Source organism: Macrobrachium nipponense, chromosome 1, assembly GCF_015104395.2.
Source record: "Macrobrachium nipponense isolate FS-2020 chromosome 1, ASM1510439v2, whole genome shotgun sequence".
In the NCBI taxonomy this organism is placed as follows: domain Eukaryota; kingdom Metazoa; phylum Arthropoda; class Malacostraca; order Decapoda; family Palaemonidae; genus Macrobrachium; species Macrobrachium nipponense.
In genome coordinates, this window is record NC_087200.1 from 174,293,161 (window position 1) to 174,317,404 (window position 24,244).

General features: G+C 37.4%; 1 protein-coding gene and 1 pseudogene across 1 annotated transcript in view; one reads left to right on the top strand and one right to left on the bottom strand.

The window, feature by feature from the left end:
* The window catches only part of LOC135219861 (E3 ubiquitin-protein ligase UHRF1-like), a 207,727-nt gene that overhangs the window by 140,691 nt on the left and 42,792 nt on the right, over window positions 1-24,244 (top strand). The gene's annotated exons all lie outside the window — the stretch shown is intronic.
* Window positions 1-24,244, bottom strand: part of LOC135220064 (E3 ubiquitin-protein ligase UHRF1-like) — a 57,814-nt pseudogene that overhangs the window by 16,779 nt on the left and 16,791 nt on the right.

A 24,244-nucleotide genomic window follows, 5' to 3' on the forward strand; every position in this document is an offset into this window, starting at 1 on the left:
ACGGTATAAAATTAGCGTACCGTCTATGCTTTCCAAAATCGGCCAATTGTGATAGTTACTACCGGAGGAAAACGGTAGATCTTTAATAAAGTTATGCTTTACTTGTACTTCACTATATCCAATAATATTATATGTATTCTCATATTACTATTGTATTACAAAAGAGCGATTGTGCACCATTTGCATTATTTTGGTTTGAACGACATGTTAACTGTTCTTGACTAACCATCTTTGAATGTCCTTGAGACAAACCCCGAGGCTATAATTATAAGATTATAAGGGTTTTTCATTCCCAGGTACTTTAATCTCCTTCCTATTCGGCCCTGCTTTCTCTCTCTCTCTCCTAAATCTTACTGCTGTCCGAGCGAGAGCTTTTTTTATGGGATAACATAGGCCCGCATTTTCCATATCTATTTTTGTATATGACTGCCCCTTCTTGGCTGTGAAGTTGATGTCTGTCCATGGCTGTGAGATGACCAGGAATAACTTGTAAGTCGGTGTCAAAGTCACTCCACACTTCAGTCAGGCCAAAACTTTGCCATATCGCATTCAAGCAACATTCAGTCATTGTTTCCTATCTATTATTTTGTCAGAAAAAAAAGACGAGAGAGAGAGAGAGAGAGAGAGAGAGAGAGAGAGAGAGAGAGAGAGAGAGAGAGAGAGAGAATCTGTCTGTATACGATTGTTTATTTTAGCTTACAATTGCGTTTTTCGACCATTTCGGTAGTCAAAGTGATTCCGAAGGTTGAAATTTTGGCACTTATCGTTATATATGAAAAACTGATAAAAGCTACAACCATGAGTTGTTCTTTTGATGTATTCTACATGAAAATTGCCGCAGATTTTCATATATAATACTCTATGTAACGCTAATATAAAATGTGCAACAATTACGTTTAAAGTGACGAAATAATTTCTGAGATGTGTCGCTGATGCTTTTTAGTGCAAGAAGAAAGAAATTCGAGCTTGGGCGCCTTGGTAACGATTGTAAACAAAACAACAGACTGATCTCTGAGCTCCCAGCATCCCCCAAGGCGCGTGATTCAAAAGTTTTTGCCTAGTAGGCCTATAACTATTTTCCGCGAATTTTTAAAAAAACTTTTTCGCCGATGTACCATACGTCGGTTCGGCACCCAACAGACAATTTTCGTTGACGTTTAATACGTCCAATCGGCGTTAAAGGGTTAACCTACGTAATTTATTTAGAATTCTGCATAACGGAAAAGATAATATTTGATATCTGTAATGGGAGAAATTGTTTTATCTCTGTTGTTATAAATTTGGCAGATATGCGGGGATCAAACACGTGGGAGGACCAAAACACCCCAGCCACAGAGCTCTGTTCATTTTGTAAATACTATAGTTTGGCGCGCTAGGCTTACCCGATTCATTTGGGTGTGCGCTGCAGCTGCTGCTACTGCTACTCAAATTGTGGCATTTTTCTTACTAATCCCAAGAATTGACCATGGAAAATCCCAAGATTAACCAAAAATCCCAAGAAAATAAAATAATTGACATATGCCAAGCCCTAAATATTTACGCTGTCTGTCTATCAGGAAAAGATACTGGTAATTTGAATTGACGGTATCTTTCCTGAGAGAGAGAGAGATTATATTTAAAAAGTGGGCATTAGTACATATGCAGGCAGTGTGTTTATGCTTGTTAAAAAAATGTGCAGTACTGGTAATTCATATCTGGAAGACAAAAAAACAAATATGAATTTTGTTGTTGTCAGTCGCATGGACTAAATTTACAAGAGCAGGGAACAAATCTTAACATTCCTCGAGAGATTAGAGAGATGAACCATCGCTGCTCTCTCTCTCTCAACTATACGGTTAAATGTTAACTTGAGTCTCTGAAACCAATAGGTATATTAGCACACACACAGCTGTATGTGTGTGTGTGTATGTGTGTGTATGGGTATACTGTTAAAAAATGTGCTGTACCTACAGGTAATACCTACATCTTTGAAAGATAAAACAAACAAATTTTGTTGTTGCTAGTCACAGGGGCTATAAAGGGTGTCACCAACAGACAGAAAGATTAACATTTTTCCAGAGATTAAAGAGCTGAATTTTGTTTTGAAGGTATGTCAACAGCATTAGTAAATAGGTATAATCTTCTAAAGAACTTTTTTTTTCTTTTTTCTTTTTGCGGATGAATCTTCAAACCATTTTGCCAAGTAATGAGAAGGAATCATTCTATTCTTCATGTAATCAGTAAAATACTTACACTATTAAAAACTAAAACTACGTACTGTATGCAAAACACACACATCCTCTTCAGCTTCGCATGTGTAAACGTTCATTCTAAGACATTCATAATCGTCAGCTTCGTGTGTGTAAATGTTCATTTTAAGAAATTCACATAGTAGTAGTATAACCAACACCTGATGGGCTGGTTGGTAGCTATGGAGATCTGTTATCCAATGACTGCCCTCTATTTCTGTTCTATTTATAGACATATGCTGTGGATGGCACTAGGTTCGAATGTTACCATGATCGTGATTTTCTGACTGCTGACGGTAAAAATTACTCAATAATTTTCTTTATATAATTATTTCTTCGTGAAAACAATAATATAATATGATCATTTTAACTCTAATGAAAAATACTAGTGTGTCGTAGCGATGCGCCATCAATATAGTGGTATGAAAATACCACATTGTGTTGTAGCGATGCATTATCACTAAGTGCAAATCCTTTTCCTAGACCATCCTCAAAATTTTATGGCTCTTCAACTTCAAGATCGATATGGTGAAAATATATTTTATAGTCATACTTATTGTTAAAATTCACAAGATGAACTGCAAAACATTATTATATTTTGATTGTTATGTACATCCATATTTTTTTGCGTTTTACGGAATGTTTGTTTCGAAAATAATATCTATTAGTGAACATGTGGTATTAATTGCCCCACTATTTTATTATAGGTGATCTTAATTGTCTCACATCCATTTAACAGTATTATATTAATATTTATCAAAATAAACTGTAAGTAATAAATAACATTAATGAAAAGCATAAAGGGAAAAAATGTTTTTGCTGCAGCAGTGATGTTTGTTTGATTATGCATCTGACCTCACATTTCCGAAATCTGAAAAATTCCAAAAACCGAAAAATCAGATAAAGAATGTGTGTGCACATTTTTTTAAACATTATGTACACGCACACAATGTCTACACATTTACTGATACCCGTTGGTGAAAGACTCAAATTACAGTATTTATTCCTGAGAGGGAGAGAGAGAGAGAGAGAGTAGAGAGAGAGAGAAGAGAGAGAGAGAGGAGAGAGAGAGAGAGAGAGAATGATTTAGGACTCCAAGGCGTGGTATTTTTCACAATTATTCTATTATTTTTGGGATTCTTTTTTAAACTTAAGATTTTCTATTTAATTCTCGGGATTAGTAAGAAAATTACCGTAACTTGACTAGCAGCAGCATACTTCTGAATGACTCGGCCATTAGCACGCTAAACCACCAACCTTATGATGAATTGACGCTCTACGGAAAAGGAACTTGCATGATATATGAGATACATGACAAAACCACTGTTTATTGGTGAAAATTTGGGGGTCGCATGATATGCGAGATTGCACGTTACTAGAGAATATACGGTAATTAAGACTAGGTCCAATAATGACTTGAAAATCCCCTTATTGGGTGGGGATATTCTAGTATCTCCATGCAGTAAAAGAAAGGGGTGCACAAGTTAGTGGAATTGCAAGGAATTGTATAGTAGAATTGATTTCTTCTTAACGCAAAATAAGAGACCAAAAGCTCTACAGGAGACACCAAGGAATTCTTGAACTTGAAATCGCTCAATATTACTTAAGATACAAGGGGCAGGCATGAATCTGAATCAAGCTACATTAAGGAAACACATCCACTGCTCAAGCCTGTGGGCTATCAAAGGAATAGTAATTGTCTGGGTATCCTGTTCATCTACATGCTAGTAAGTCTACATGAGGAGCTCCCACAGCAACTGCTGAACTCACAGATGTAAAGGCCATCTGTAGGTAGTTTGTTCTTTCTGAATCCCCATTTGCCAAAAATAGTCCTTCCATAAAATGATGATCAAACCATATATTGTTTGGCAAAGGGGTTTTTACAACTGCATGCCCTTGCTGTCATCAACCACAGCTATTGGTGGTGGGCCTAGCCTTTGACTAAAAAGTCCACCTGCAAGACAGTAGCTCTCCTTTTAGACTGCAGCAGTTTCCACAGTTATTGGCGGTGGGCCTAGCTTTTACTAAAAAGTAAGACTGAAGGCAGCAGCTGTCCTTTTAGCCACCCTTTACAACCTGTAAAACCTACAGTGGTAGTATTCTTACACCCCTACCACACGGGGAAGTCAAAGACAAGATATAAAACACAGTGGTAAAACCAGTGTTAATGTAAATGAAGCAGGGAAATGGCCTCTAAAGAAGATTAAAAGGAGGTAAAAAGAGCAGGGATGGGCTCTAGAAGGAAAAGAAGGAGGGTAAGCTTGAGAGAACAGAGATGAGAATGCTGAGGTGGATTATGGGAATATCGCTGCCTGAAAGTAATGATTAGAGGTGAAAAAGTGTCACGACTGAGGAGGTATGGGTATGTGCTGAGGATGGATGACAAGGAGAGTGAAGAGGGTTTGGGAAGAACCTGTTAGAGGGAGAAAATCAAGAGAGAGACATAGACTTACATGGTAAGATAAAGTGAAGGAAGATATGGAGAGAAGATGTTTGGTGGAGCATGATGTCTTTGATAGAAGGCAGTGGAGAGGGCGCATCAGGCAACCGACCGCTTAATGTAGGGATAACGGTGGGAAAGAAGATATAGGAAGCTTCTTTCAGATCTAAAATTCTTCAAGAAGCAAGTGCCTTGTCATGTTTGACAGACAAGCCTGCAGAATTAAGTATCATCCTCTTATCACATGAGAATTAAAAATCGTAATGCATAAAAACTGGGTCAGGTGAAGGAACAGGTCCTTGGCCTTTAGAGTACTGTTGACAAGAGTTGGCTAACTTGAATACTATAGAGGTGCTGTACACTAAAAGTGCACATACACATCTTGAAGGAACTTGCATGACTGAGGATGTACTGGCAAAAGGACTACATTTCTGCATTTCTACCATGTCTGACCATTCTTAGAAAGGCACTAAATCCATGCTAGAAAACCAAAAGGGGACAGACACTTCCTGTTATTCGGTCTCAAAAAGTCCATGAATGACTGCCTATTTCCAATTGCTTATGGAGCTAGGAAAAACAGGTTCCCAGTGAATTACTGTCTGGTCCATTTATTCTCACTAATACAACCTCCTCCTAAAGAGAGAAAAGACTTCTGGAAACAACAAAGGAATAGCTATAAGCAGGAGATTAAGCCAGTGGAAGGCAACCAAAAAGAATCACAACTTCCCTTCACCATCTCCATCATGTAAGGTACTGGTCCCAAGTCTCTCCAATCATGCCAAAAAGGTTACAACTGCCCATCTACCAGGATCTGCATTCTGCACTTAATCCCAAAAGGTATAAAACAGGATTGAACCAACAGGTACTCCTCCCTTATTGCCTTACCCTGAGCTGCATAAGTAGAAAGAAGCAAGTGTTCTCACTTATACCAAACCGAGTTAGTATAAGCATGAGGACATTAGCTTGCAGCATCAGAAATGAGTTAACTCTCTTCCTCACTAAACTCCCTGCTGGTGGCAAAACATTAAACCTGGCTTCATAAACTTGCTAGGTTTGTGCCTCCACTTCTCTAAGTTGACGCAGAGAAGAGACATTGTACTGAGTAAAAGGTAACCACTAACAAGCTAGACTGAGACTCCATCAGCATGTCCAAACTCAAGTTCGTCTCCCCATAGGAAAACAAAAGAAACTGAACCTCCTACTGAAGACAGTTTAAGCACCGATAAGCGCTGGTATTGCAAGAGGTGTACCCCGTCTCTCTGTGACTTCATTAAACACAAGAAAACCAGCCATGGCAGACCTAAAGGGAGCTTTGTGCGTCCGAGTACAATTGAAGCTAAGAAATACTCTAATTGAAGGAGAAAGCTTAGGTTCTCTTCTCCAAATATTTAAGGGACGCTGAAATACACCAAGACAAGAGAGACTCTATGTGGCCTTTTTCCTCAACTAAATGACCCTACATCAAAGCATAATGTTGCAACAAACGCCCAACAGACCGAAGGAGTTTCTCCAATTCAAACTCTTCTTCCACCAGAGGGCAACAGGAGACAGCTGCTGACAATAGGTAAACAAAGGAGTCTAAAGGATTTGCCCTTTCTTTTGCAACAACTGGCGACAAGAAGTGACATGTCAATAGGAGGCACCAGCAGTTGAGTATATATCGCATCCATGACTCGAAGGGGGACAGTTTTTAAGTGACTCATGGAGTCAGTCACTCAGCTACGTCCACACAAGTCAGCTGACAGAAAGAGAAGTGAGGTGCAAAAGAAAATGGGAAAGATTTGGAGGTGTAACTCCTCTCCCGCATCATCCGAAAGCAAATCAACATACTTGAAAGTGTTCCTATATGGCACATCGTTAGAAAGCTCTGAAACTAGAATAATATCTAGCTTGGAAAGAACATTAGGTACTATAAACAATGTAGATTTGAAAGAGAATAATTAATTGAGGTAGCAGTAGGAGTTGTCGACAGCTGAAGAAAAACCATGCAAAGAACGAACAAGTGCATTTCGACAAAGAAAGAGGAATAGGCTAGCAGACAATTAACCAAAACATGAGAGATTGGTTAAACCATCGATTGAGAAATCTTATCAGCAAAACTCACTACAGACACATTATTATCTCAATAAAACTGTCAATACCTATATGTTATTAACCCTATGTATGCTAAAATCTCAAACTAGGTGCCAATGACGGCAGAATGTGCATACTACAGAGCTAAGATTAACATTTAAACCAAAAGTCCTTTGGTGAGGCGCTAAGCAGGATTCAGACTGTGAAAAGGAGAGGTAGGAGTTGAAGGGAACAGAAGCCAATCGCCCCGAGAACCTGGCCGGTTCCCTGGCAGCGGACTTTCTCCAACTGTCACAGGGCAGTCCTAGGCTTGGGCACCGACACCTCAACTCTACAAGGGAAGCACGAAAATGAACATTCACTATGGGGGCACTCAGAACGGTTCCCTATCATAAATTCAGTCAAACCTTTGACAGAGTTCAGAATAAGGCTTACATCCTGATTAAGTTTCTTGATACGCTTTTCCTGAACCAAAAGGGAAGCGCAAGTTGGAGCTAAAGAGGAAATGTCAAGTAATACTAGCTTAGGAAAAAACCATCGGCTGGTTCAGGCAAACTACAAAGGCTCACCAGGAAGAGGAGAAAAGGAAGCTTATGCCCTGACCCAATTAATTACTTCTGCAATCTATCTGCTTCCCTTCTTTCCTATCTCTGATACTGTAAGCATAAGATCCTTAGGCCAATCACTGCATTCATCACACTGTACCCCTGCAGCAGTACAAATATTATGGTGATCTACCTCATATTTAGGCATCCTGCTCACACAGCACTCATTCTTACATAACCTAATGTTAGAAGATTTGTTTTCGGTGGAACACATCCCGAGATGATTAAAATTACAGTACCTTGACAGGAGTAAAAAGTCAAATTTCACAAAATACCAATAATTGCCTACACCTAATGGCAGCAAGGAGAATTCTGAAATGAGCTAAAACATTCAAAACACACCTCATGGAGAACAAGTGAGCTAGACAGCCATCTGGGTAGCCATTAGAGTTTTATTTTTATTCCATTTATTTTTTTAATGCTGACTTGCCTAATCAGCGCAGAGTAGAGCTAACTTTAATAGTGGGTAAGATTCATCTCAAATAAATGAAACAAGCAATGTAAAAGGCTTTGACAAAGCAGAACCAAATAAAATTATTTCACATAAGTTGAAAACCTAAGGCTTTATGTTCTGTTAATTATTAAGCAACAATGTATGGTTTTGTTCCCATGATTTAAGAAAATCTAGCTTAATCAAAAGCCTAAGAGAAAGTCACAGATCATATCATCTCTATATGTACTTAAAATTTTAATTGTAAAGCATGTCATAATTACTTGTTCATCCTTGTTAAAAGTTGATCACAAGACTGTTCAGCTGTTCTCTTATTACCAGAGAGATCGACCTCCTGACCCTGTATAGGTGAAGCTATCGCCATTGTCCTCATCATCCTCATATCCACCAGACAATACTATGCTGTAAGCACCCTCACCTCTCACGACCATGAATTCCTGCAACATGTGGCCGATGGATTCCTGCCTCTGAAACCTAAAGATAAATATGATCTTGACTAAAAATCCTTACAACATATCAAGTAATTAGAACAAATACAGCTGTAACCATAATACACCAACTGATTTAATTTAAATTTAAGTCCCTTATACTATAGTACATTGAGAATGAAAAATCATAATTGTTGAAATTGTATTTTTCCTAACAATATAAACTGAAGTCCTTAACATTAGAAATTACTTTACGGTGTATTAGGTTTAATGGCCCCCTCGTCTACCCAGCATTTATTCATTTTAGTTAGCTCTAAAAGAGCAGCCAATTTTCTCTCCTAATCAGCCGACTTTGGGAGCGAAACAAGAGGCACGCCAATAGATTGGAATTTCCGTTTAGGCTCGAGCTTAGAGTAAGACAGGCAGGTCACAGGATTAGCTAGACCTCGAGGTGAGCTTTAGGGATTCCTAACATAAGAACTCTTTTCCTTCCAAATTCGCTGCTTGTGTTTTTTTGCATCTTTCAGGCAATGCCGGAGGCTGTGTGTGAAATCCAGGTGATTCAAAAACATCCAACCTCAGTCTCAGTCCCAGATAGCTACTCCGGAAAGACAGACGTCTCCTCCTGACTGGAAGTCAGCCCTTTGTTGTCCCACCTTCATACATCACGACACATGTTCAAGCCTCCAGGATTAAAGGTATGTCTAGAAAGTGCAAAATCCAACCAGCTCTGTTTCTCCAAGATGACTCTTGCTAATTTCATTTTCAAATCTCCCTTGCAACACTTCTATACTGAAATTCCTTTTGTCCTCATCGGGGCATGTGCTCCCCCTGTGACCTGTTAAAGCTTGTCTTCATTGCATATCTCATTTAAACACTAGAGTTCCTTCCCCAGTGTGTTAGACAATTATTATTATATAAAAGTAGTTTTACCAGACCACTGAGCTGATTTTCAGCTCTCCTAGGGCTGGCCCGCCCGAAGGATTAGATAACATGCCAGGTCTAGCCCTTAGGCCAGAACTGGGACCAAATTGGTCATTCAGGATAAATAAAAAAAAATTGCACAAAGGCAAACGCTTTCATACTAGAACACACACACAATAAATACATTTACTCATGTTCCCTTACATACATACTAAAACGGTTATATTAAAATTCGGAATTAAGTTTTAAAAATTTTTGAAATTTTGTTTTAAAATTCACTAAAAAAACTATATTTTATCAATTAAATTGCAGTTCCTCAGAAGAGTCAAAATTGGAACTACTGAAAATGTAAATGATTCTGTCAAAATTTCTTTTATTGTGTTTTTTTATTTCCAAAGTTGACAGTCTCTGATGGTCATACTTTGGACACTCGCACAAGACATGTCTGACTGTTACCAACTCCTTGCACTCTGAACACTCAGGAGCAGGGTCGCGTGGGTTGCTCATCAAGTGCCCGTGTGTCAGACGAGTGTGGCCTATACGGAGGCTTGTCAGGATTACTTGAGCATGTCTCTCTCTTTGATATGCTGAAACTCCATTTGTTAACATCCTGTTTTTATTTGTTTTAATTTATTATTTTCAGGCTCTTCAGCCCATACATTTTGCCATTTATTTACAATTATTGTTTTTATATATCTTATATAATCACTGGTGGGGATGTTTACATTTGCTTTTATCATTTGGACTGCTTCTTTAGCTGCTTTATCAGCCTCTTTATTTCCTCTTATCCCCACATGAGCAGGGATCCAACATACAGTAGACCCTTGACTCACGAACGCATTGACCCACGTACAACTCGATCCCCGACCAAAATTATAGGTAAAATTTCACCTTGACCTACGAACTAACTTTGAGATACGAACAAAAAAAAATGCGGAAATAAAAAACAAAAAATTCTGTTTGGGTCATGAACTAATTTTGAGACATGAACATTTGAAAAATGCTGGAAATTTCTGGAAAATAACAATTCACTTTGTTTCACAAACTAATTTTTAGACACAAACATTTGAAAAATGCGCGAAATCGCCAGCCAGCAGCACGTGAGAGCGTTTGAGTTTGCCATGGGAACAGCCATCCTCCAGCCGCCACGCACGGCGTCACCCACGCATCGCTCTTTGTCTCATCTCATTGTGTACAAGACTTCGTCAATTCGCTTAGCATTTTTTGCGCTAAAACTTGTGATTTTCTTCATAATGGGCCCTAAGAAAGTGAAGAGTGGTGGTGAAAGTAAGAAAGTGAAGAGTGATGGTGAGAAGAGGGTGCAGAGGAAGATAACCATTGAAATAAAGAAAGAAATTATAGAAAAGTTGAACGTGGTGTTCGCTGTGACCGATATCGCAAGTGAGTACAAGATGGCCAAGTCGACAATTTCGACAATTTTGAAAAACAAGGATGCCATTAAAGAAGCAAATGTTTGCGAAGGGAGTGACAGTACTAACCAAGATGAGATCGCAAACCCTCGAAGATGGCAGAAAAAATAATTTTGAAGTGGGTACATGAGAAACAGATGGCAGGTGATAGTGTAAACGAGCCGATCATCTGCGAGAAGCTCGGCAAGTGTATCAGAGTTACGTACCGCACATTAAATTCTGCGTGGCGGAAACTTTGGCCCCAGTGCGTAACTGTCCGTGACTTTGAGGGCTTCGATGCGAGATTGTGCAAGAAATTGTGTCCATGGGCAACAGTATGGGTCTACAAGTCAACGACGAAGATGTTGAAGAATTGGTCGCTGAACATTCAGAAGATTTGACTGCGGACGAACTTGTTCAACTCCACAAAGAGCAGCAGGAGCAACTTGCTCGGGAGCAATCAACTGACGAAGAGGAGGCTGGGGAGGAAGTTACAGATGTCAGCAGTGATGTGATAAAAAAAGCCACATTGGAAAAGTGGAATGATGTCCAGTGCTTCCTTGAATTGTATCATCCGGACAAAATTGTTATGAACAGGATCGTGATATGCTCAATGAAAATTTAATGATTTCATTTCAGAAAGTTATGCAAGGAAGGAAAAGGCAACAGACATTGGATAAGTTGTGATTAAACGTTCACCAAAAAAACCTAGAAGAGTTTGAATCTCCGGAATGAGATCTCCCCGACCTGGATGGGGAGGGTCTCCTTCCGCACAATAACCTCCTCCCCACCCACCACCCTCCTCTTCTCTTGTCCGTCAAGCCAGAAGTCTCGCCAGTCATAGTAAGTGTTCACTTTACAAACGTTTTTATAGTGTTAGTTTTACCATTTTTAAATTATATATTAGATATATTAAGGTTTTTTACACTGACTTTTACATTATCTGTGTAAAATAAGGCAAAATATACATAATATATATTGGTTCGTAGGGGTCGAGAACCAATTAATATTATTCCCATTAAACCTTATGGGGAAAATTAGCTCCGAGTCACGAACAATTTGGAACGGACGACCAAGGTCTAGGAACGGATTGTGTTCGTGAGTCAAGGGTCTTACTGTATTTCAATATTTTTGCCATTTTTATATAATTTGTGGAGTTCCAAATTGAATTTGCTGTACAATATTATTTTTTGATTGTAATTCTGAAGAGCTTCTATGGCACTTCTCGAGTCACTAAAATCACAAAATTATTAATTGAAGTTTGCTTTATAATTTTGATAGCTACTTTAATTGCACACAACCTGCTGTGAAGACTGAGGCATGATTGGGTAAAGAAAACTGATATGTTTTGTTCTGTGATATAGCTGCACATCCTACTCCATGTTTACGATTTAGAACCGTCGGTATATATTGCATAATGTGAACTTTTTTGTCTTATATGTTCTATGGTTTTTTGTTTAAGGGGTTCTGGGTATATACGGAACTTTTTTGATAAATATTTCAAGTGAGTGCAAGTCTTTACTTTAATCATAGTCCAATGGGGTGGTACTTTACTATGGAGGTACTTGTATATTTATATTTAATGACTAACAGTCTATTAGCTCTAATTGGGAAAGGTGGTGAATGATTGTTTATAAAGACATCCCTTAACTCAAATAGACTTTTAGTTGGTGAATCACTTGCTTTGATTCTTAATGCACTTTTCAAGGTTATGAATTCTCTATGGAGGGATAGTGGCAGTTCGCCACATTCAACTTGTACAGAGGAGACTGGTGAGGATCTAAATGCTCCTGTGCATATTCTTAGGCCTTCGTTGTGAATAGGGTCTAATATTTTCAGTGCTGCTTCTGAAGCTGACCCGTATATTTCACTTCCATAATCAATAATTGATAGCACTGTTGCTTTATAAAGTATAGTAAGAGTATGTCTATCAGCTCCCCAATTTGTGTGAGAAGAGTTTTTTAATTAGGTTTAATGCGCTTTGCATTTCGATTTTTATGTAAGTTATATGGGCTTTCCAGTTGAGGTGTGCATCAAATATCAACCCTAAAAATTTTGCAGTTTGGCTAATTGGTATATTATGGTTTCTCATTTTTAATTCTGCTTCTTCACCTTTTTTCCAAATTTTTCTTTTATAAAAATGACCGCCGCTTGGGTTTTTCTATGGAAAATCTAAATCCTACTGATGAGCCCATTCATCTATTTTTATTATAGTTTTATTAATCATTCTTTCTGCATGTTTTATGCGTGATGCTGTGGAATATATTGCAAAATCATCCATATACAAATTACTCTTAATTCCACCGGTAGCATGTTACTGATGTTGTTAATTGCCAATGTGAAACAAAGTACCACTAAGGACGCTACCTTGTGGTACTCCATTTTCAAGTGGAAATATTTTGGAAAAAACATTATCTATTCTCACCTGAAAAGTGCGGTCAGTCATAAAATTTTTAATAAATTTAGGAAGATGGCCGCATATGTTGTTATTATGTAAAGATTTTAATATTGCATACCTCCATGTAGTGTCGTATGCCTTTTGAATGTCAAAAAAGACAGCTATTGTAAGTTTGTTTTCTTTCAAATCCTCTATGTATATGGTCTTCCAAACTACACAGAGAATCTAATGTAGACCCTTATTACGTTGTGAACCAAACTGTGTAGGACTTAAATTTTATTTTCACGAAGTGCCATGTAAGTCGTGCATTTACCATTTTCTCCAATAACTTGCATATACAACTTGTTATGAGATAGGTCTATAATTATTCACATTACTAGCATCTTTTCCTGGTTTGGGTATAGGAATTATTATTGCATTTCACCATTTGTCTGGAAAACAAGTTTTGGAGCCATAAATGATTGTAAAATTTTAATAAGTATGATTTTGCCAAAGGTGCTAGGTGGCAAATCTCTCAAAGCAAACATCATCTCCTCCAGGGGCAGATTTATTACTGTTCTAGAGAGCATATTCTAACTCTTCCATATTGAACTTTTTATTATAATATATATCTTCCTTTATCTCAAAATTAAGTATAATAGACTCTGCTTTGTTTTTTACTTTTTTAAAATGTTTGTCTAGATTTTCGTCACTACTTATTTTGGCAAACTTGCCCCAAGTATGTTACTTATTTCGAAGGGATCTAAAATTTATTTCCATTATCTAATATAGCTTGTCTGGGTGGTCTATGTTTGTTCCATTTATTTTTTCTGAATTTTTCCCATACTTTTTGAATGGATGTTTCGCTTGTTATTTCTGACACATAGGACCTCCAAGATATGATTTACCTTTTATTACTTCTTTTCTAAATTGGCTGATATTTTATATATAAAGGTTTTAATACATCTATTTCTAATAGTAAAATTGTCCTTTTTAGTGAATGGTTTTGATTGTTTATTAACTTATTGAATCTTCTGTTTTAGAGTATCTAACCTTCTTGCTAGAGAGTGTTTTTCTCGTACTAATTCAGTTAGATCATCTGACCACCAGGGGACTTTAAGTTTTTATTATGGGGTTTTTGAATGTGGAATAGCTTTGTCTGCTGCCTTTTTAATGAAGGACACAATGAAATCGTTCGTCTCATTGTGATTTCTCAAATAATCATAGGGGCGGTATTTTATCGGTATGAAAGTAAAAAATGTCCCAATCTGCTTTTTGCATGTTGTAATGTGGAGAATATGGTTTTGGTTCATTATTTAATAAGGATATTATTATGGGGAAAATGGTCACTTGAGTAGAGTCATCACATATATTCCAATCTAGTCTGTCAACTATATTTGTTGAACAAAGGGTGACATCTACTGTGGAAAAATGTTCCATGGGTTCTGGAATAATATGTATTTACTTCGCTGTCATTCAGACAACAAAGATTATTAGCGTTCATTAAGTTTTCTACTATTTTTTGCTCCATCTTTATCTGGAGTAATGTGTTATAGTCCCATATTGAGTTATGCGCATTGAAATCTCCTACAATTAATATTGGATTCTCAAACTCTTTTATTATTTTCTGTAATTTGTTTAAATCATACTTCTTATTAGGCTGATTGTATAAGTTAATTATATCAAACACATTATTTTTCTATTTTCACTGTTATTGCTGAAATTTGCAATTCAGTGTAATCTATATCTAATTTGTCGTATATAATTTTATTATGGACATATATTGCTGTTCCTAAATTAAATTTTTTCATTTTCCTGTGATGTTGTAGCTAATAGATATTTACCTATTTTTGGAACACGTTTTTCCTATGTGTTGTATACATATAATCATTGGGTTCATGTTCGCTAATAAGTCGTTTGGACTTCCCCTAAGTGCATTCTCGTTAATAATCCATTTATATTCCATTGAATTATATAACGATTGAATGGTGTAATATAAGTGGTCAAATTACCCTAGATTATTAAAGCTGATATTTTCTTAAAAATTTTTATAAGTTAATTTGTATTGTGTGTTAGACAAAATTGAATAACTAATTGTGCAAGAAGTCTTTATTTCATTTTGTGTATCTGGGAATTTTTCCAGATTGGCTGAGTCACGTGTCCCTGTCTCCTCGCTTGCAAGTGCTTCCTTAACCAAGATATCAATGAGTAATTTTGGAAACCAGCATTGACTTTTAATCTGTTTATGGCCAGCTTTACCCTATTGACAGAGATAGGATTGGTCCACGTGTGGACAAGTGGCATTTACTTTTCCCAGGCCATTCAACAGCCTCTTGTAAATAAATAATGTAAGAGTAATTGGCTGGTTTTTTTATGGCGACCTTCTCTAGAGTAAACGTAACCAAATCAATCCTTTTTAAGGTACGTTAGAATCAAGATATTCTGCATTTTCCCCTCTAATATTTTCCTTTACGTATTTGGGTCCTCAAGGCCCCGCCCATACGTAAAAGGTAAAGCTGGAACACGGCCGTTAAAACTCTTGAACAAGGTGATTAGGCAGTAACTACCATCTGGTAAGCAGCCTACCCAGATGTAAACATTCCACTTTGACTTTCAGCCCAGGTTTCAAATTGAGGGGGGCCATGAGGTGGGCATAAATGTAAAGGCTCTCAGGCTTATATAGTTAGGAAAAATACAATTTAATTTTTAAAATTGTGATTTGTTCCTACATGATATACAAAACCTTGATCCTTTACATTATGAAGACTCACTAATTGGTGGGAGGAATCTGAATGAATCTCTATAACCGACTGGAGTTCAGCACAACTAGGTTATTCTTCCTGGTCGAATGAGGAGTGCCCTGCCTCTGACAAATTGAAAAGAATATAAGAGCTGCAAGATCAATTGTCGGACTCGTGGGCCTTTTCGAAATGCGTGAGGAATCATAACTCATATGAAAAAGGCTGGGAAGAATATTCAGTCAGAAGCATTAACGCAAAGATCTGAGAAGGGTTTGCCTTATTGCCAGTCTCCTTCCTCCCCTTGATAGAGGAAGGAGAGGGATTACTTCTAGGGTTCTGACAAGTCCTATCCTCAACCCGAAGGAAGAGGAATAGAAGGACGAAGAGGAAGGAGAAGTCAGTCATTCATGCATCCTTCTTATCTTTGGAATCAAACACCATAGGCAAGATGCAACCTGTCCTTTTGAAGGAGCTGGGTAAGCAAACAACTTGTTGAACACCCACCACAGATCCAAGAAAAATGGGTTTCAAAGTCCTATGGGCAAAGACCCAAAGGAAGAGACATAAATGTGGTCCTAATTAGGGCACATCTCTCTTCCAGTCTGATATATTCTTTAGAATGTGATGAAGGTACCAAGACACTGCCACCCTATGCTCTCTGGGAGAGGCCACTGGCACTGAGTGCTCTCTGGGAGAGCATGCAGGCGATGTATTCATCTGCAAAGAAGGTCCTCTTGATCTCGTAGGACTTGGAGGAGGAAGTGTCCTTAGACACTTCTGCATTGGCAAATCAGTAGTGGAGAAGGGTTATCAATGTCCAGCGAAGGTTGTCGATTACTCCGCAGGTACAGCAACACAACCAATAGGACAAAGTAATTATTGATCTGGATCAACAAAAACAAAGCCCAAATAGCAGATCATGAAAGATTTGAACTCATCAAAAGATGCTGAATGACAGAACATACGAGATGGAGTCACAACATGATACCGACCTTGTGAAGGGTGATGCTGAGCACGAACCGTGCAAATCATTTATCCTCTTTGCCAATGCCAAAGAGAGACAAGATGCAATCTTGAAAAAGAAAACTTGGTCTGATGATTCTTGCAAGGGCATCTTAAACAGAAGTCAAAAGCCAACTAGAGACCTAAGGTACCTGTGATGGCAAGAGGGAGAAGTTTCTCATTAGTAATTTAATCTCAACTGAGGAAAAATACTACTACTTATGTGAAAGACAGGGGTGAATGTGGACCTACGTCTTACAAAATTGAATCTGAGAGAAGTTAACTCACAATTCTGAACAGAGAAAGTCCCGTTAATGACACCAACCAGTGAAGACGGCTCTAATTCCTGGCATGTTACAGAGGACTGAATAGTTAATCACCTATTTCATTGCTGCTTGGCGAGAGTCTGTGCTTGCATTGAAGGCTAGAAGTCTTTTAGTCGTGAAAACACAAGGATACACAGAATAAAAGAATAAACTGCACAAAACTGCCGAGTTTGTCTAAAGAAAATCATTCTCAGTCATCACAGCGGCCAAAGGGTCAGTTGCGATGGAGCAAAAGACAAAGACTTCTGTTATACTGTCCAATGATTCTTGCAATGATGTGTGCGGAGCATGAGACAGGAACATAATCAAATGTTGCCCAGAGACCTTAGGTCTGTGATGGCTTGACAGAGGTGTTCACATTAGTATTTAACCTTTGACGAGTAGAAACAATACCAAGACGAACGATGTCTCCGTGAGAAACCAGTACCTTGCCCCTCACTTGATTCCGTAGGCCGAGTTGCCTGGGAGTACATTCCAGGTTGGAATGTTCTTGGCTTACAGAGCTATCGAGTGAACTACTAGTTACACTCGAGCACCTGTATATAAACTGAAACAGGAGGAAAAAAGAAACCCTCTTGTTTGGTCATAATGTTGCTCTGTGGTGTTAATGCTTAACAATACCACTGTGTCTCAAAATGAAACCTGTAAACTCTCAGGAGGAATGAAAGGCTGCACTGAGTTTCAGGATAATTATTAGGAGATACTTATCTCAGTCACAACCCTGAAGAAAATTGTCCCACGGTTATGCACCTATTACTTGGTCAGTGCATCTGATAACAGACACATTTCACTAGAAGAATATGTTAGTACAGTCAAACCTTGGTTATTGTACGCCTCTTTTCATACGTTTCGGTTTTCTTAGACTTTTTTGATGAAATTTTGTCTGTTATTGTATGTTTCATCGGTTTTCGAACACTCAAACGCTCCAACCGGGTCCCAGCACGTGACCAGGCTCTGTGTCGAGTAGTACCCAAAGTATCCATCTTCTTTCGTGACCTATTATGTTTTGTGTTTGTTGTTTTTGTGCTTTTGTGCTTTTTTACTTAAGTGCAACTGCTAAACAAGCCATAATGAGGCCAAAGAAACAACAAAAATACAAAATAATTCAAGAAAGAAACTTGTAGCAAGAATTAGAGAAAGTTGAATGCCTCTCTCAGTGAGAAAATGCCTACAAGTGCTGCTGATAATGAATTTAGGCCAGCAGAGGCTGGTTTGTAAAATTCAGAAAACAAATGTGTATACATAATTGCCTACTTCAGGGAGTAACACTTAAACGCCAACTGGACATATTGTACATCGATTAAAATTGTCTGTCAGGTGCTAAGTGGACGTACAGTACGTCGACTACAGTTTTTTTTTTTTTTTTTTTTTTTTTTTTTTTGTGGAAAAAGTTATAAGCTTAACTTTGGCAAAGATTTTCAATCATGCCCCTTGAGGGATGCTGGGAGTTCACGCAATACAAAGCATCAGCGACGCATCATCGGAGAGCGATTTCTTCGACGCATTCGTGCTTTGCAGAACCTTTGCGAGTGTTAGCATATTTGTGAAGGTTTGAAGTTGAGATCACAGTGTGATCTCAACTTCAAACCTTCACTTACTGTAGATACATTGACGATACCTTTGCATTATTTCACACCCTTGGCAATGTTTCTTTGTTCTTAGATTTCATTAACAATATTCATCCAAATATTAATTTTACATGAAGTCGAAAATGAGGGAATTTTACTTTACCTGGATTTGAAAATAACAAGAACAATTCTGAATTTGCCAAGTCCGTTTACAGAAAACATACCTTTACAGGACTAACAAATAATTTTTATAGCTCATGTCAACGATCTTTTAAACTTAATACTACAGGCAGTCCCCGGGTTTACGACGGGGGTTCCGTTCTTGAGACGCGTCGTAAGCCGAAAATCGTCGTAAGCCGGAACGACGCTTGGAAATATGTCTTAAACTAATAAAAAGAAAAATTATAAAAACCTTACTTGTAATCCTTTGGTACACTACATGTTGTTTCCTGTAGTTTTATGTACACCTGGAGTTATTTTCATAAAAGAATGCTGGTTCTTGAAGGTAAAAACTATTGTAATCCTCTGGTGACACTACATTCTTGAAGTTTTATGTACAACCTGGAGTGATTTTGCCAAATCTTGAGGGCTACAAGAACAGCTGATTACTATTTACGTATCATATAGACTAATTAAAGTAAACGTATCTTTAAATAGGCTTATATATTAGTATCAACAAAACATTTCTGCTATGAGTCAGAGGCCGTTTAATGAAACGAACACTTCTCTGTCCTATCTGTTCAGAAAATAAATGTTACGTCAATCCCCGAGACGGTGACCATTGTTGCCAAGGCGTCTCCCTCTCTTCTCTCTCTCTCTGATCAAATTACACTGGAACTTGACATACGATTGCCCTAAATATACGAATGTTTTGAGATACAACAGAAAATTTGCGAAAATATAAGCTTTGATATACAACGAAATATTTGAGATACGATTTTGCGATGACGTGTTAGTTGTATAGGCGATCCGATAAATGGCGTTCAGCTTGTTTGTTTGTTGGTGCTGCATGTTAACACGTCGTTGTTAGTTCGTTGTATTTGCGCCTATTTTTTCGTGTTATTTTTGTCTATTTTATTATTAACCATGGGTCTCAAAGCTAAAGAGCAAAGCAGGTGGATAAGAAAAAACCCAAGAAAATGATTTCGATGGAAGCAAAACATGAAATTATAGCAAAGCATAAAACCTTCCAAAGGCATCACCATTATTTCTAAAACTACAAACTGATTAAAATAAAAAAAAAATAAAAATTAGTTTAGCAATGTTATTTCATTTGTGTTTATTACGTAGTTATTAGTGTACATACGTAAATAAAAAGAGCAAACAATCGTTCCCTGGCCACCCTTCCCTACCTCTTCCCCCTGCTGGCCTCACGTCATCTTTCGTTGTGGTAAGTAAAACTTCCTTTCTTTTTTTTAATTGATTTTATTAACATTTATTATCATTTATCACATTGCTATGTTATTTATCATTATGTGTTATTACTCGTTTATTGTGATAAAATTTGTGTAAATATTTGTATATGTATTTAGCTGTGTTTAGGTGTGGTTTCATACCGCTAGAACGGATTAATACATATTACATTATTTTAAATGGGAAAAAAATGCTTGAGATACAACTGTTTTGATATACGACGATGGTAACGGAACAAATTAAAATTCGTATGTCAAGGTTCCAGTGTACTGGATATGAAATATCTCTCTTTGGATACTTCGATTTTGCCAAATCTTGAGGGCTACAAGAACATTGATTACTATTTTACGTATCATATAGACTAATTAAAGTAAACGTATCTTTAAATAGGCTTATATTATTAGTATCAACAAAACATTTACTGGCATGAGTCAGAGCCGTTTAACGAAACGAACACTTCTCTGTCCTTACTCGGAGCGTCGGAAGACGCCTCTCTCTCTCTCTCTCTCCTCTCTCCTCTCTCTCTCTCTCTCTCTCTCTCTCTCTCTCCTCTCTCTCTCTCTCTGCTCTCTCTCTCTCTCTCTCATTGTAATCTAACCAGAAACTTAGCGTTAGTTATTACTGGAAACAAGCAATGATTTTTTTCATTATTTGTGCTTTTGGACTGTTATTATGTAAACTTTGCGCACTGCAAGCTAGTATGTATTCATTCGCTCGGAAACTAGTTCCGCATATGAGGCGTCACTAAAAAACTAGAAAAAATACAAAAAATACGACATAAAAAGTGTCGAAAATCATCATAACCTCAAAATTTTTGTTGTAATCTAACCAGAAACTTATTTTTTTTTTTTTTTTTTTTTTTTTTTTTTTTATTAATATACTGTGCTAAAACTATAAAGGAGTTTTATCATTAGTTGATGGTTTTTTTAGTTTTTAAAACGCCTGTCGTTTTAAACTCGGAGCGTCGGGAATAAAGCCCGGTCAGCGTCGTAACCTCTCCCGGAAAACAAGCGTCGTAACCCAGGACGGACTTTTTCCATTGAATATTTAAAGACAAAAAGCGTCGTAACCTCGGAAACGTCGGGTAAAGACCGGAACAAACCGTTCGTAACCCGGGGACCGCCTGTATTCACACATTAGTCAATAGAGCCCTGAAATATTCTTCTTGGAAGATTTTTCATGATGATCACGTTTTTATCAAGCCTTTTCAAGTCCAATCTTTCCCACAAGAAATAGGGAAGTCTCTAGCACAATAATCGATTTATGGTAATTTTAGAAAAATAACTTTTTATGGTCTACGTGTTACGAATTCATGCATCATTTTGTGATAATATTTTCTCTGTGTTGCTTTTTGATTGTTTTACAATCTGTTATATAGCAAAATCATTGCAATTTAGTGTACAATACAACGAAAAAAAAATAAACTCATTAGCTTTAACCCTTTTGCTCACAGCGAGATTTGTATACAATTATATATGAAAATTTTTCCGGGGTCATATATTCCACTATTTATATATGATAATATTTTTTTTCATTTCTGATGGTTGCATACTAAATTTCAGGCAATGAAAGTAAAAAGGAGCCAAAAAATGAAACTCTTAATCTTAAAAAACTAAGTGTGCTGTGTTTTGAAAAAAAAAACTTTTTTTCCCGCTTTGGCGCTGACTCACGAACGCCGCCGACATACGGACAGACACTTTTGTAAATAGAGGCTCGTAGTGTTTAAGAGTAAAAGAACGTTTGCAAAGTGTTAATATAAAAATAATTTTGTGGAGAAATATCATCCCAACAAAGAAGTTACAATCCTTGTCTCCAACATGTTTAATGCCAGAAACATATGTCTCTAGACAGTTTTCTTGTGCGACAGGGGTCCAGTAACTCTCAAACCTGGGTTCTCCTAGTGCCAGTAAAAAATGAAAAAGAGAAGTAACCCCAGATAGGTTATTGATACCTGAAGTCCTTTCTGGAGGGAGAATCCCTTCCAAAAACAACCTCAAACCTCCTCCCTCCTCCCCACCTCCCCTCCCTCTCCCATCTTCCCATACGCTAACAGTCACAAACCTGTCCACGACAAGTTACAAAAGTCATGAGGTTCATACTCCCTGCTACTCATCCTTGTCCCACAAGATGTGCAATTTCTGATTTTGCTGGCAGAAGGAAGAGTTAAATCACCTTGGCTATCCAGAGGACAGGTCACTTAAATCTGGGTCGCACAAAAGTTCGTCAAAATAAAATATACACCACAATAGAAATAAAAGTTAATTCACTAATTTCGCGGATTTCATAAATGGCAAATAACATCAAGCCGCATTGACAAATAATGCTTTAAAGGCACACAAGGTTTCATTTAAAAAGAGCAGCCATGATCTCAACAACACGGGCGCTCGTTAGCAACCCGATTTTCAAGGAAAGTTTTGCAACTGTCAATGGCAGTGTTGCCAACTGGCTGACAGAGTAGGAGGTGACTGGGTTACCAATGTGGTAAATTTTAGTGGAGTTTTGGGGGATTTAGGGCTAGATAAATTATATTAAGGTAATATTTATTAAAAAAAAAAAAGAATAAAAAAAAAGAGAATGATAGAAGTATTAAATACCAAAATTACGTATACTCTTTGCATAAATGTCTCCAGCCGTGAACAACTGAACGAGAAACAACTTTTCTGCCAAGTACAACCAAATCGGATAACAACACCCCACCATTTTGCTTGTATTTCCACCATCCTACAATAGTAAAACTATTATATCGAAGTTTTATAAAATGATCTTATGTAGAATAGGACCGATATACTTCTATGTTATTACTTTATTCTCTACGGATAAAAGATCAGCAAGAAAATAATACTAAACTTAAACTGCAAGTTGTTGCTGATTCTGAGAAAACAAAGTTTGATATGTCATCAAACACAACCGAAGATAAAATAGAGATAAAAGATAAAAACATAAAAAGCTCAAATTATGAGAAAATCAAGTAAAAAAAAGCAAAAAGAATAACAACCCCCCCCCCCCCCCCCCCCCCCCCACAACCCCCCCCCCCCCCCCCCCCCCCCCCCCCCCCCCCCCCCCCCCCCCCCCACCCACAAACATGCCCCTACAACACTCAACGAACAAAAAAAAAATTAGTTCACAGTATCAGCCCTATTTCGACTTAAAATCACTATCTTCTTCCCAGCTGGTTCCCAGTTTTCAGTATATGGGGTCAACTTAACACTATGTAGAACAAAAAATGACCTTGTCACCCATATTCATTTATGCTGACTACAGGCAAGAAAAATTGCTTGGAATTAAGTTAAATAAGGCTAAATAAACTCTTATTTGCCAACAGCCCATTTCCAAAACGAAACACTGACCGCTTTGTTTATATTTTATAATACAATAATATGAGATACATACTATATATACAATGAGGTAATGCATAACTTTTTAATAGATTCATGGAAATAATGCATATTCGTTATGTTTGTATTTCATAATTATATGTAACCATCAACAGCCTGACTGTTCAATTATACCGATGTCTTACCGGATTACCAAATTATATGGAGATACTCCTTACAGTATACGTAATTTTTGTTTTATGTTATACAATTTTTTTTGTACTGAATTATCATGTCAGAATGCATTGAACCTCCAGAATTAGCCGTTATTAAAAATTACTATACCCTATGTATATAGAGTATACTGTAGGCTAGGCTACTGTATATGTATATGATATACCATAGTGTACGCTAGGCTAACTCATGTTAGTGTTATTCAATTTCTTTGTACTGAATTATCATAAGTCAATCTGCATTGTGCCTAGAGAATTAGCTAATATTAATAATTACTATACTATATATGCACATGGTATACTGCACAGTACAAGCTATGCTACCATCTATGTAGGGTAGGTTATATTCGAAGATAACGATTTTTCCAATAAGCGATGGGTATTTTGGGACCTACCCTATTATAAATGGGAAAATACCTATACGTACATGCTTACTTAAATACACATTTTTCAAACTGAATAGCTCTGGCTAAGATGACAAGGCACCTAATTTGCCATCAAATATAGAAATCTGTAAATAAAATTCTGATAAAAATTCAACAAAAACCAAAATTATTTTTCTCATACCTGTAACCTGTATTTCCAAAGTGTTCCAACTTCCACTCCAGGAACAGGACCATAGTGATTCTGAGGAAACAAGCGTGCAGACCTTCTGTCTGCCAGCACATGCAAATCCTTTCCCCATCTCTGTTGGACTTGTTTGTTTGAGATG